The sequence below is a fragment of the Streptopelia decaocto genome (genome assembly GCF_964273445.1).
Source record: "Streptopelia decaocto genome assembly, chromosome: 1".
NCBI lineage: Eukaryota > Metazoa > Chordata > Aves > Columbiformes > Columbidae > Streptopelia > Streptopelia decaocto.
In genome coordinates this window covers 86,257,874-86,270,339 of record NC_138663.1, presented here as the reverse complement: position 1 = coordinate 86,270,339, position 12,466 = coordinate 86,257,874, and positions in this window count along the sequence as shown.

The following is a 12,466-nucleotide window of genomic DNA, read 5'->3' as shown; positions in this document are numbered from 1 at the left end:
AATTCTCTGTAGGCTTACTAAATTTGGTATGAATTTATGAGTAGTTTTAATTAACCACAAATTATATTTTTCTGGGCCAATATGTTAATTATTTACACCAATATCTTTTGTATCTGTATTTTTTCCTCTGATGATTTAATCAATGACTTGAACCTATGATTGGTTTGGTGAAAGTTTATTAGCTAGGCTGAAAAAAACCTATGGATGCCAAAAGAACTTGCTGTTTTTTGTGAGCCTGAAGAAGCCTACCCCAGCCAGCTATGACATATTTAATTTTTTTTGTAGCTTCCCCTCTCAGATACAGCACCTGTTGAATTCTCAGCGAGTGTGGGGGAATTTACCCATGCAGTGGTAACCACTGAGGAAGTGACTGGGAGCTGTGTACATCCAGTTCTCCTCCATGACGATACCATCAAGCCAAAGATTTCGTGTCGAGCTTCTCAAATCACAGGTGCTCTCTCCCTGTGCAAGCAGTAAGCTATGAGCGTGGTTTTTATTCTTTGCACAATCTGTTCCTGTCACAAGTAGGGGAAATGGTGCTTTGAGAGGGTATACGATATGCCACAAAAAAGCATAAAATAGGTATAAAATGTGATTTCTTTTATCTTGGGAGTGAGTGGAGTGGAGAGAAAGCTCTCCATCTTTTCTTGCTTCCTTTCCCCGCCTTCTCTCTCATACTAAAACTGTGATAACTAACTCACTAGCAGCGTGGATATAGTCTGCTATATATGGCTAGAACTTTGTGAAGGATTACGCTAGAAGCAAGACTTGCATGAATTTTTTACGATGGACAATCTGGTAATCATGGGCAGGGTGGTGCAGTGTTGCTAGAAGAACAGTGTGACTGTAAGGGCAGAATATGACCACAGCAGCCAACACAAATTTTATGTTCCCCCCAGTATTTAAACTAGGTCTTGTGCTGGCCTTTTGCACAAGATTAATTTTATTCTGGAAAGGGGTGACATTTCTTCCAGTGAAATAACAGGACTTCAACAATCTAAACTAAATTAAAATTCAAAGCATATTATTCATATCTGAAGAATTTAAAAGAATGGTTAAAGACTAGAGTTTAAAATAAGTAGGTTAAATGGGAATTTTAGTGAGGTAGCTTAAAAATCTAAAACCACAGAAAGTTCAAGATCTCAACAACTTTTTGTTGTCTGCTTTTGTCTCATTGTACATCTTCCATTCATAATAATGAAAACAAAACCACAGAGATTTGCAGTCCCTCTGTACATTGACAAGATGAGCCACCATTGTGCATCATATGTGATGTAAGGACATCTTAAGCACATACCCAGGACATATGGACATCTATGCAACCAGAAACTACCTTCCAATTCTTGTATCTATGGCAAAATCTTCATCTTTATGTTTCACATAAGGAACCAAGATTCCCAGCTTCCCATTTAAATTCCTCTTTCCATGTACTGAAAATATTAAAACAATTTAATCTCCTTACAATCCCCAGTGGTGCCCTTAAATCAGCTTTTCATTGGGAATTGACTACATACTTTCTGTAACTTAAACTGAAACCTGGGAGTTGTAAGCTGCCAGCAAAATATGAAGGTATGCTGCATTTGCCCAGATATATAAGATATGACAAGATTTAATACGTATTAAATTTAACAGGTGCTGTGATCTCCTGCATAGATACACAATATTCAAAGGCGTACTCCAGAGAACTCTGCATTCCCTGTTAGTTCTGCATTTCTGTACTTTCCAGCATATTTTTATCTGTAATCTTATCTCCCATTTCTTACAATTCAGATTCATTTTATTTAAGCAACATTATCTATATTTTTATCAAGTTCCTTAATTACAGGCAGCATATGCAACCTTAGCTCCGAATTCCCAGAGGTGTTAGTTGGGGTAATTGCAAACTGTTCAGATAAGCTGTAGACCTTGACAGAAGCAGAACAAAACTTGGATGTCACATTTCTCACCCAGTCAGAAAAGCTCTTTCACCCACATGCCTATTATTTGAATCCTTAGGTAGAGAAAATACTAGGGAGAAGGTAGATGGGGAGAGTGAAGAATGGTTTTATTTTTGTGAAAGCTCCTTGGACTATGGAGAACTATCTGTTGATACCTTGCAGCTGGGATGTAAAGCCAAACATGTCAAATGCTCTCAAATATGAGTGACCACATTTTACAGTGCTTCACACAGGCTTGAACATTGACAATAGATGTGAAGCAGCACAACACAGGGAATAAGATTCTGAACTACTGGGGCTTAGGGCCTTTCTTAAACTTGCCAGCAAAGCTCATGATTCCATATTAATCTAAAAATTACAGGTCTTGCTAGGAAGAAGCACTTCTTGATTGTCATTTACAGTGCCCACACTTTCACTGGTACTGAAGGTTTTATTTCCCAAAGAGTGACTTTCAATTCTTTTAAAATTTACACCATTCAGACTTTAATAAGGACACCACTCCCAGCCCCATATTCACAGTCATGTTGTATGTGTTCTGAACATAAAGCACATACCCTCGGTCACTCAGCACTCCCACATCCACCAGTTCTTTTGTAGCTCAAGGAAGCCACAGTGAGCTTTCCACTTTTCAGTGCGGATCTGCCAACTGCTGAGAGACAGGTTCTCTGAAAGTCTGTTTTCCCTCTTCTGTCAAAGGAGGATGTTGAAACATCACTTACTGAGAAAGCTATATGAGAGGAAAATGTCATCATCTCAGTGAGCTAAATAGAACCATATTTTGCTCTCTGTCTGGATCAGTATTTTTAAAAAAGAGCAAAATTTTCCATTGCTGATGCCCTGCATGCAGAAGGAAGGAAGCTGCTCAATGCAAAAAAGAGACACTTTTAGACCTAAAGAAGCTGCATGTGGCTAAAAGATGAAAATTGGCGTGCTAAAAACAGAAGAGGTAAAACGACTACTAAACTCTTGTAAACACAAGATGTTGATGATGTTTCCAGAGATCTTAAAGCCCAGAAGAACCACTGCAATACTGTAGTCTAGGCTTTTCCACAAGATAGGCCAAGCAGTTGTACTTGGTGATTCCATCAATAGACTGGCATCTTCTGCTTTATCTCTAAATTAGCTTTTACAAATACATTCCATTTTTTATTTGAAAGCCTCAACTAATGAAGAGTTCTTTGGGTAAGTGGCTTCAATGGCTATTTTCATGAACAAGAATGTGTATCTTATTTATACTCTTAAATTCTCCTCCTTCAGTTTCCAGTCACTGGATTTTCTTTTGCTTTTGTCTGTCTTTTGCTGGAAATATTTTCCTCATGAACATACTTTTAAGGATTGCACCACACTTAACTTCCACTTGTATAAACTAACCAGGATGATGTTTTCTCACTGTAAAGAGGACCATGTCACCAGATTTCATATGAAATCTGATAGGAATCCTTGAGTTTCCAAACCTAGCATTCTACAGTTCTGTGGTGGAAAGTACATCAGCTGAAATCTTTTTATCAAGATGCAATATAATTCAAAAAGGTTGGAGTGTCTTTGTAAAAAGTATCCTAAAAGCCAGACAGAACTTGTTTTCACAGCCTAGAAACAATCAGGAATTAAGCAGATTTAAAATGTGTTTAAGTCATGATCCATGATCAGAATGAAGTCTCCAAGCCAGTTGCCCCCCAAGGTAGTTGCCCAGCAGAGGACTTGGGTAGAGACATGAAAAGTTTCCTTGATAGGAATTTTGCAAAATAATTTGTCTTCCCATCTCAGCACCTGTCAGTTAATTTAGAAACATGAAGAACAGAATCATAGAATAGTTTGGGTTAGAAGGGACCTTCAAAGGTCACCTTGTCCAAACCCCTGCAATGAGCAGGGACATCTTCAACTGGATCAGGTTGCTCAGAGCCCCATCCAGCCTGGCCTTGAATGTCTCCAGGGATGGGGCATCTACCACCTCTCTGGGCAACCTGTGCCAGTGTTTCACCATCTCCAATTGTAAAACATTTCTTCCTCATGTCTAGCCTGAATCTCCCCTGCTTTAGTTTAAAACCATTACCCCTTGTCCTGTCACAACAGGCCCTGCTAAGCAGTCTGTCCCCATCTTTCTTACAGGCCCCTTTTAAGTACTGAAAGACTGCAATAAGGTCTCTCTAGAGCCTTCTCTTCTCCTGGCTGAACAACCCCAAGTCTCTCAGCCTTTCCTCACAGGAGAGGTGTTCCAGCCCTCTGTGGCCTCCTCTGGCCCCACTCCAACACGTCCATGTCTTTCCTGTACTGAGGGCTCCAAAGATGAATGCAGGACTCCAGGTGGGGTCTCACCAGACCAGAGCAGAACAGAGGGGCAGAAACACCTCCCTCGACCTGCTGGCCACACTGCTTTTGATGCAGCCCAAGATACAATAGACCCACTGTGCTGCAAGTGCACGTTGCCAGCTCATGTCCAATCTTTCATCCACCAGTACCCACAAGTCCTTCTCCGCAGGGCTGCTCTCAATCCTTTCATCCCCCAGACTGTATTGATACCAGGGGTTCCTCTGACCCAGGTGCAGGACCTTGCACTTGGCTTTGTTGAACCTCATGAGGTTTGATTCTTGAGCTTGTCCAGGTCCCTTTGGATGGCATCCCATCCCCCAGACATGTCAACTGCGCCACTCAGAATAATAGAATCCTACATGGAAAATGGAAGCAAAATTGAATGAAGAGATGGAATTACTGGGAAAATGGATATCTGTAGACTGAGAGTCTTACTGAGTCTGACAGAGGATATATTACTTGTCATCTTGAATGACATTTGGCACTTCAAGATCTACCAGTAACCACCTGAACAAAGAACGGGAATGCTGCATACTGCTGGGATCTCAAGAGCACATCCAACATGTTGGGGAAAAGGCAGGCCGCTGCTTTCCAGTTTGGCTGATCCTTGGTGATGCAAACCACATAGCCTGGTTTTACTTTGCAAGCCAGAATGCCATTGCCAAGGCCAACTTCACACAGGGCTGGCCTGGGAAGTGAAGCAGCACTGAGGGACACCTGGCTGCTGGCTGTCCTCAGACACCACTGTATCTGCCCTCTCAGCTCTTTGTGAAGGGTATTGACATCCAGATCAACACAGTAATTAACTTCTCCTCTCTTTCCCTCTTGATATAATTATATGAACTCCAACAGAAAAGGAATTGGGAGGATTTACTTCAATGCTGCAAATACTTTGAGATTATATTCAAGTGAATACTTCAGTAAGGCCTTCCTAAAGCAGAAGTACTAATGGAGAGGTTTATTAACTAAGTAAATGAATTCTTCCAGAAGAGGACATACAATGAAAATGAATGCACCACATCTTAATTAAAAGTAAGCAAACAAAATAGCTCTACCAGAATCCCAGATGAGAAGAAAGCTTTGTGGTTGGTATTCTGTCGTAAGTATCAGAACCCACAGAACGTATAAACATAGCAAGTCACAATGTACATCTAGAGGTGAATCCCCTGTCTGAGGAGTTAAGGTATTCAGATAAGCTTTACTGCATTGCCATTAATTATGAAAAAACTTGATGGCATTGTTCTGGACTCACTTTCAACAGGGATATAACACAGAAATATTTGTTAGCCAGTATTTTCAGTGTTGCTGTTGACTGTCTGACAACAGATGTTTAAGTAGGAGTAAAAATTACAGAATCATCTTTGGTCGATTTTGAATATGTTTATAATATTACCTAGCACACAGACTACCAATAAGCTTGCAGGTTATTGGAAGAGTTGCAAAAAACTGTATGTCTCTAGAGGATTTAAGATCATGGTCATAAACCAAAAGGGTTCAGAATTTTTTTTAGTGACTTTAGTAGCCTGTGGTTGAGTTATAGCATATTCTTTGCAAATCTTTACTGTTTTGATGCAAAGCATTTTTGTAATGGAAAATCCCTCATATCTCATAGGTGATTTCAGTGTTTTTTTAGAAGTGCTTTCTAATCCAAATTTGTAACTCTCATAGTCTTTTCTTGCTAAAGAGCTCTTTCTTATCAGATATCTCTTGCCCACATGGGTATTTGTAGGTCAGATTCAAATCCCTTCTCAGGTGTTTATTGGATAAAGTACATTTGTCTTTCTACTTTCCTCACTACATAGCAGATTTTCCTGACCTTGTATTAGTCATTAAATTGTTTTCTGAATGGCTTCCAATTTCTACCATCTTCTCGTGGGCATGGACACCAGAACTAGAACCATCACTCCAATCACAATAATACTTCAACTGTGGGCATCAATCGTTTCATTGCCTATTTCTGTGGAGAAATTAGAAAGATGAGAGATACACAGTTGCATAGGAAGCTCCAAGAAGTAATGCAGAAGAGCCGGAGCTCCAGTCCTCCAAGGTGCCTCTGGGAAAAGTCATTCTCTTGCCAAAGACATTAGAGGGAACTGAGAGAGACCAGCTTCCCTAAGCTAAGGTTAGTCTTAGTAAGAAGCCTCAGAGAGAAAATTGCTTTGCCCATATTGTGGCTATATGGCTATCTAGCAGTGTGTAGACAGATTTTCTCAGGCAGTTGATTCAGAGATAACCAGATTTACTCTTTGGCCATGAACCAGGTTCCTGGTTCAAGAAATTTCCTGACAGTTTTCCATGTGGGGTATTATTCTGATTCATGTTTGGGCTGCAGCAATAATTCAGTCCGTCCATACAGTAATTTTATGCTTTTCTAGTTTGTTTTCTTGGAAGATCTCAAAAATGCCATAAATATTCATTGATTTACATTCGCAGCAATACAAGGAAGAAAGTAACAGCTTTAATAAGATCATTCTGAGTCTTGTTTTAATGCTACATTTGAAGTCAGTTGCAGAGAGTGAAATAGAGCCAGTTTCTCATGCAAACGACTGAGTCCATCATATCTCTCTACATGACACCAGAATTATTGCGATCCACACTGGAAATTATCTTCTTTATCTGTAAGTAGCCAACCCTGTTGCTTCATGACTCCATTGCTATACTTCACAAATACCTAGATATGTTCTGGAAAGGAATCTTCAAGTATCTGACATAGCCTGTACTTGAAGACAATATGTTGAATGTGGTACCTTTTTTTTTCAGAAGCATTCAAAAGAAGATGGAAGGAAGAAGGAAGTGTAAGAATAACTGCCCCAAAAGCATAATGGAATATTTCTGGTTCATGCATTCCTCCTTTTGGACTGTTTCTCCTTGGCTTGCAGAGAAAATCTCCAAAAGGAGAGGGTAGGGAGTTGTTTTTCAGTGGGTTTGTCTAAGCTATGGTCCTTCGCGCTATGAGAAACCTCGCAAGCAGCTCCAGCAGAATCTTCTTTCTGCTCTATTCCACATCCTCCTTTATTCCTAGGTCACCCTCCCCCTCCTCACTTTCTTTCATGTGGATCAAGGCCTGGAAAATGACAAGCCTCTTGATTAATAGATACAGAAAGTCTTCTTATGTAATTTATTTGCTTTCTGCACCTGACTAGAATCACTAGGTTTATCTGGAAAGGAAAATATATCGTCCTTCCTGACTCCGAGTGGCAGCAGAGAGAGCTGAGCATGTGATATCAAGCTGCGCATGGAAAGCAAACAAAACGCCATTTCTGTATTTTGTAAGCATCTCAGGTCATAAAAGTGTCAGCACGCTATATTTCTTGCTGGGATCCTCTCTGTTTTATTATCTGAGCCCTTTCCATTGTGTTGAATGTGCAAGGAGAGTCTCCAAAGCAGGCAACATCTGTTTCCCTGTCATGTTTTTGATTATCGGCTCCATATTCCTTGCAAGTCTCCTGCTCACATATTCAAATCAAACTCAATGGGGGCTTCAACAGTGAGGACACTTCCTTATCTCCCTTCCCCCAGACTCTCCATCCATCATTCTCACATGCTGGCCCACTAAATGCTGATGCAAGAGGTCTGTTCTTTACACTTGGGTAACACACTCGTGACCTCTCCAATTTGTTTTGTTTGCTTAAGTCTAATTGCTGTGAGTATACCTGCTTCTCAGTCCTTAACAAGGGAGAGACAGGAAGGAGGCAGGTGGGACATCTGACTGATTTTTGTTTTGGTACCTGTGGAGAACAGTTTTCTAATGTAGTTTTAGATTTTTTTCCCAGCTTTCTTCCCTCAAGAGGAAGTTTCTTCCCCTCTTTCTTAGCTCCCAATTGCTAAATCAATCTCTCTGTCCTTTGCCAAGCAATCTGTTTTACCATTTATGTAGGAATTTGAATCTGCAGAAGGGGATTCTGCCAATAAGAATCAATTAAAATAATTGTCTTTTGCCTATGGTATTGCAATTGCAGGATATCCATCACACTGAGATCTGGGAACACAGAGAGGTAAGTTACATTGAGTTATGAGTTGTTTATCCAGTGATGTTTTGCATTTATTTTTACAGAATATTTTTGTATCCTTGTCCAGAATGGCAATGAGCAGTTGTAGGGTGATGCAAGTAGAGTTTCAGTTGAGATACAAAAGTTGCAGTCTGTATAGATGAGTTGTATTTTTCTGTTTAAAGGGTAGATTCCTGCCACCATAGGTAACTCACTTATCCATCCACAATTATTGTGAATCTGCCACATTGTGAATCTGCATGGCAGATTTAGCCGGAAATGTTGCTGACATTTATACTCAGGCTCAAAGATTGCGTAGAATAAATACATGTACTCCCTAGATCCTATACTGCTAGCACTGCTGAGGTGACAGATGGATCTCTTTGGTTCCAAGCATGGCATGGCTTGCTTGTACACTCCAAGTTAAATGACTCTCCAGATATAGGGTCATAAAAGAATTTTTCTCCACTTCAGATTTTTGAGCACAGTTACTACGTCTGCCCTGTTGTACCATACATCCCCTACACGCCCTCTCACCTAGGGCTTCCTAGATGTGGAAATAGACACTAAAAAAATGAGTGGCAGTCTGCAGCCTAAGCTCAGGCTAGCGCTAGCTGTACTCAAAGCCTGACAGAGACACCAGGTTGCAGGACATGCTGGAATTTAGATCTCTGCCAGGTCCAGTGTGCCAATAACTTTTTTTTTTTTCTTTTAAAACTTGAAGCCAGATCTGCACAAACATTTCTATCAAAGTGACCCTGCTGTTTTATTTTTTTATATCACCTGTTCTTTCCTTGGGATATATGTAGTTTTTGCTCTTTGTGCTACAGGTCTCATGTTAGGAAGTGGATTTTACCAGTGCTATGTGCCTTGTGATGAGGTGTGTGTATGGAATGAGGCCATTTGGAACCTTCTGTCTTCTCTTTCTTATAGTCTTGTCCTGGACCTGGAGGACACTGGACTTCATATTCATGTTAATGCTTGGTTAACAGGTGAGTGAAAGAGAATAAGGGCATGGCACGTCATTAGCAGCACCAAACTAACTACATGACGAAAGGCAACAAGGACTGAATACAGAAGAGCAAAAGAAAGTGGATGCAGGAAACAAAAGATAAGGGTGAATAAGAGCGGGTAGAAGAGATGGATGGATATAGCTCAAGGAGCAGCCAGGTATGGAAGACCAAACTTTTATTGGTGGGCTCACAGGGGTGTGAGTGCAAAGGCAGACTGTTGTGAGAGACTGCAGTGCTCAGACAGCTTCAAAATACTCCTAGAGAAGGAGTAGGAATTCCTGAGAAAATAAAGGGTGGGGGAGAAGAAAGCGAGCTGTAGTAAGGTGGGTTACAGCCACAGCCTTTTGCTTATGTTTCATACACCCTTTAATTATAAAAGACTCTTTTTCTCTTTGTTCATGTGAATGCTACCTGTCCTACCTACCTCAATGGTCAGAAATGTGTTTACATAATCTACTATTTCCTCGTTTTCTGCACTCTGTATAGAAAATTTTAGTATTATTTTTGTATTTACTGCTTACTTATGTAATTGGAGCTATCTGAAACTATTTCCTAGGCTGATTTTTTATTATATTTCCGTTATATAAAAGTGTGAATAGCCTCCTTAGTTTCATTTGTATAACTTGCCATAATGTTTCTATTACTTCATTTGGAAATTACTACTGTTAGACTGTTCCATTTAATACAGTATTTTACCAAAAGCATAATAATAAGCTTTATCCTTCAATAAAAACCACAGCAGCAAGTTTGCATTAATGAAAGGAAATATTTCAGCTTGAAAGCAAACCTTCAGAGAAACACCTAAAGAAAACATTTCAGTTATCTTGAATTAAAATTTGGGGGAGTTCTCCTGACCTGCCCTGTGTCTGGGGCAAAACCTGCGGGCTGAGTGCACCCTGGGGTACTTCTGTAAACCACCGACCAATGGGCCATGGCCATGCTGGACACACTTTCTGATTGGTTAGGTCATGCATATTCTGGTTGGCTGCCCAGAAGTTGTGAGTGTTCTGATTGGCCAGCCAGAAATAGTATATTATCTGATGGGCTGCCAGGCTGCCCTGGTTGGATTAAGGAGCTGTCCTGGAGTCATCCCCCTGCTCTCCCACAGGCAGCTGTGAACCCAGTCCAGCTCAACCTCATCCTCATCCTCGGCAGGTCACAGTTTCACTCATGGTGAAGGACTCCAAGAACGGTGATGTGCTTCTGGGTGTGATACAAGCAGAAACAACCATGAGCATCTGCTAAAACCCACAGGAGAGGAAAAATGGCATGAAAAATTATTGGATTGGATACCAAAATTAGATTGGAAAATCGGATACCCAAAATCCTCTGGGTGGACTCTGCACTTCTGAGGTGGGATATGGGAAGAGGCAGTTTTTGCTTGTGATATTTTAAAAACACTGTTCAGCTAAATATTCAACAAATTGTTTTTTGAGCATGAATTAGAGTTAAAATTGTGAAAGCGGTCACTGTTATTGTAGAAGAAACTACATATCAAGACAGTAGCAGAAATTGAATGGGACTATAGGGAAATATGGAGCCTGTTACTGCGAATTAGTGACTTCAGTTTTGTTCATGGATATTTCAAATGTGCTCACCAGGAAATAAAATGCAATAAGGAGAAACGTACTATGCATTAGTACAATGAGATTCAATTACAAGAAAACAACAGATTGACCCACGGCCTAGATCTGTAATAGGTGTAACAGCAAGTTAAGGAGCATTGAAATTCCAAGCACAGTTTTGCCATAACTTCCTGTCTGGTCCCTTATGCAATATAAAGGTGCAACAGAGTTCTGCCCTGTCTTGGTCTGGTCTGCATGACCCTACCACTTTGCTCCCTCCTGCTTTGCCAACTCTTCTGCCCTTTCTGCTGTATTTAGGAACCTCCATCTTGCCCCTGCCTTCTACCTGTTCCCTCACAATGCTTCCCCCCTCCTGGGAAGATGACACCTTTCCCATACACTCTGTGGTCCCTTCCTTGAAAAAGCTTTCATTTGGCCTTCCACTACAGATCTCTTCACCAAGGCTGCACCAAAGGACAGCTGCAGTGATTTAACAGGGCTATGGCAGAGCACCAGTTCTACTACCTGGGCCTGACTATTGTTTAATATTCAGGGTATACACTGCGGTAGATGTAAGCTGTGCTTTTTTGGCAGTCAAGCTCCCATTTGATTTGCAAATGTAGTTTTTATGCTGTATGCATAATTTATAACACCGGAGACGATACTGTAAAACTTGAGGAAAGCAATTATAATGCTATTAGAAACAAAGGAAGTGTCCCACATGTTTAATTTCTCTTCTGTTAAAAAATATTTACTCATGAATCCTGTACACCAGTCATTTGTGGTACAGCACTACAACCTCTGTGACTTTATGGTCCAGAAGCACCAGACTTGACTCTGGTTTGAGACTGGGAGAGCAGCTGTGGCCATGCTCTGCAGTTTGGGTTGTGCCAACTTAGGACCTGTGCCACCTTATGACCAAAGTGCACCTGGCAAATCATGTGTGCTTAGACTCTTGCCTTCTGCTGCAGCTGCTTCCCCATGATCCCGCAGTGTGTGCTTCATATGACTGCCTAAGCCCAGTGCTGGTTTTGAGCCCTGATCCTGATCTCACCTGCTAAGGGATAAGTAAGCAGCAAGATCTACATCATGGAAGCATGAAAAGAAAGTAGGTAGACTTTGTAAAACGGAAGTTTTAAAAATAGATTTTAGCAGTGTGTAAGACTAATGCAAAGAGAGAGAGCAGTAACTAGAGCAGGTCCCACATGAGATCTTTGGCACAGAGCCATGTTCAAATGTGCCTTACATGCCCCCCTGAGGACCCCCCATCCTGTCCTGAACTGCTGCAAGCCAGCTGCACTGCCTCCTATTTTATCCCTTCTCCAGGTCTCCCACGCAGGCATGTCACCTTTGCTTTCTTCCTGTCCCCACCCAGTCTGGCTTCCACCTGCCTGAGGTCAGTGAGATGAATCAGGGCAACCTTCAAGCAGTTTTGACTTTTAGGAGCCACTGACCTGGCAACCAGATTGAGAAGTGCTGAGAGTGCTTTGCTGCCAAGGTGCCACAGTGCTAAGCTGCTTTGTCCTGCCTGATTTTTTGGGGCTGTGTCAATCATGTTGTAGTTCTAGTCTTGGACCTTTGGTTTTAGTAGCACAATTTAAAATGTTCTGTCAATAACAGGCAAGCTGAAAACTGCCTGAAAACCAGCTTACAAT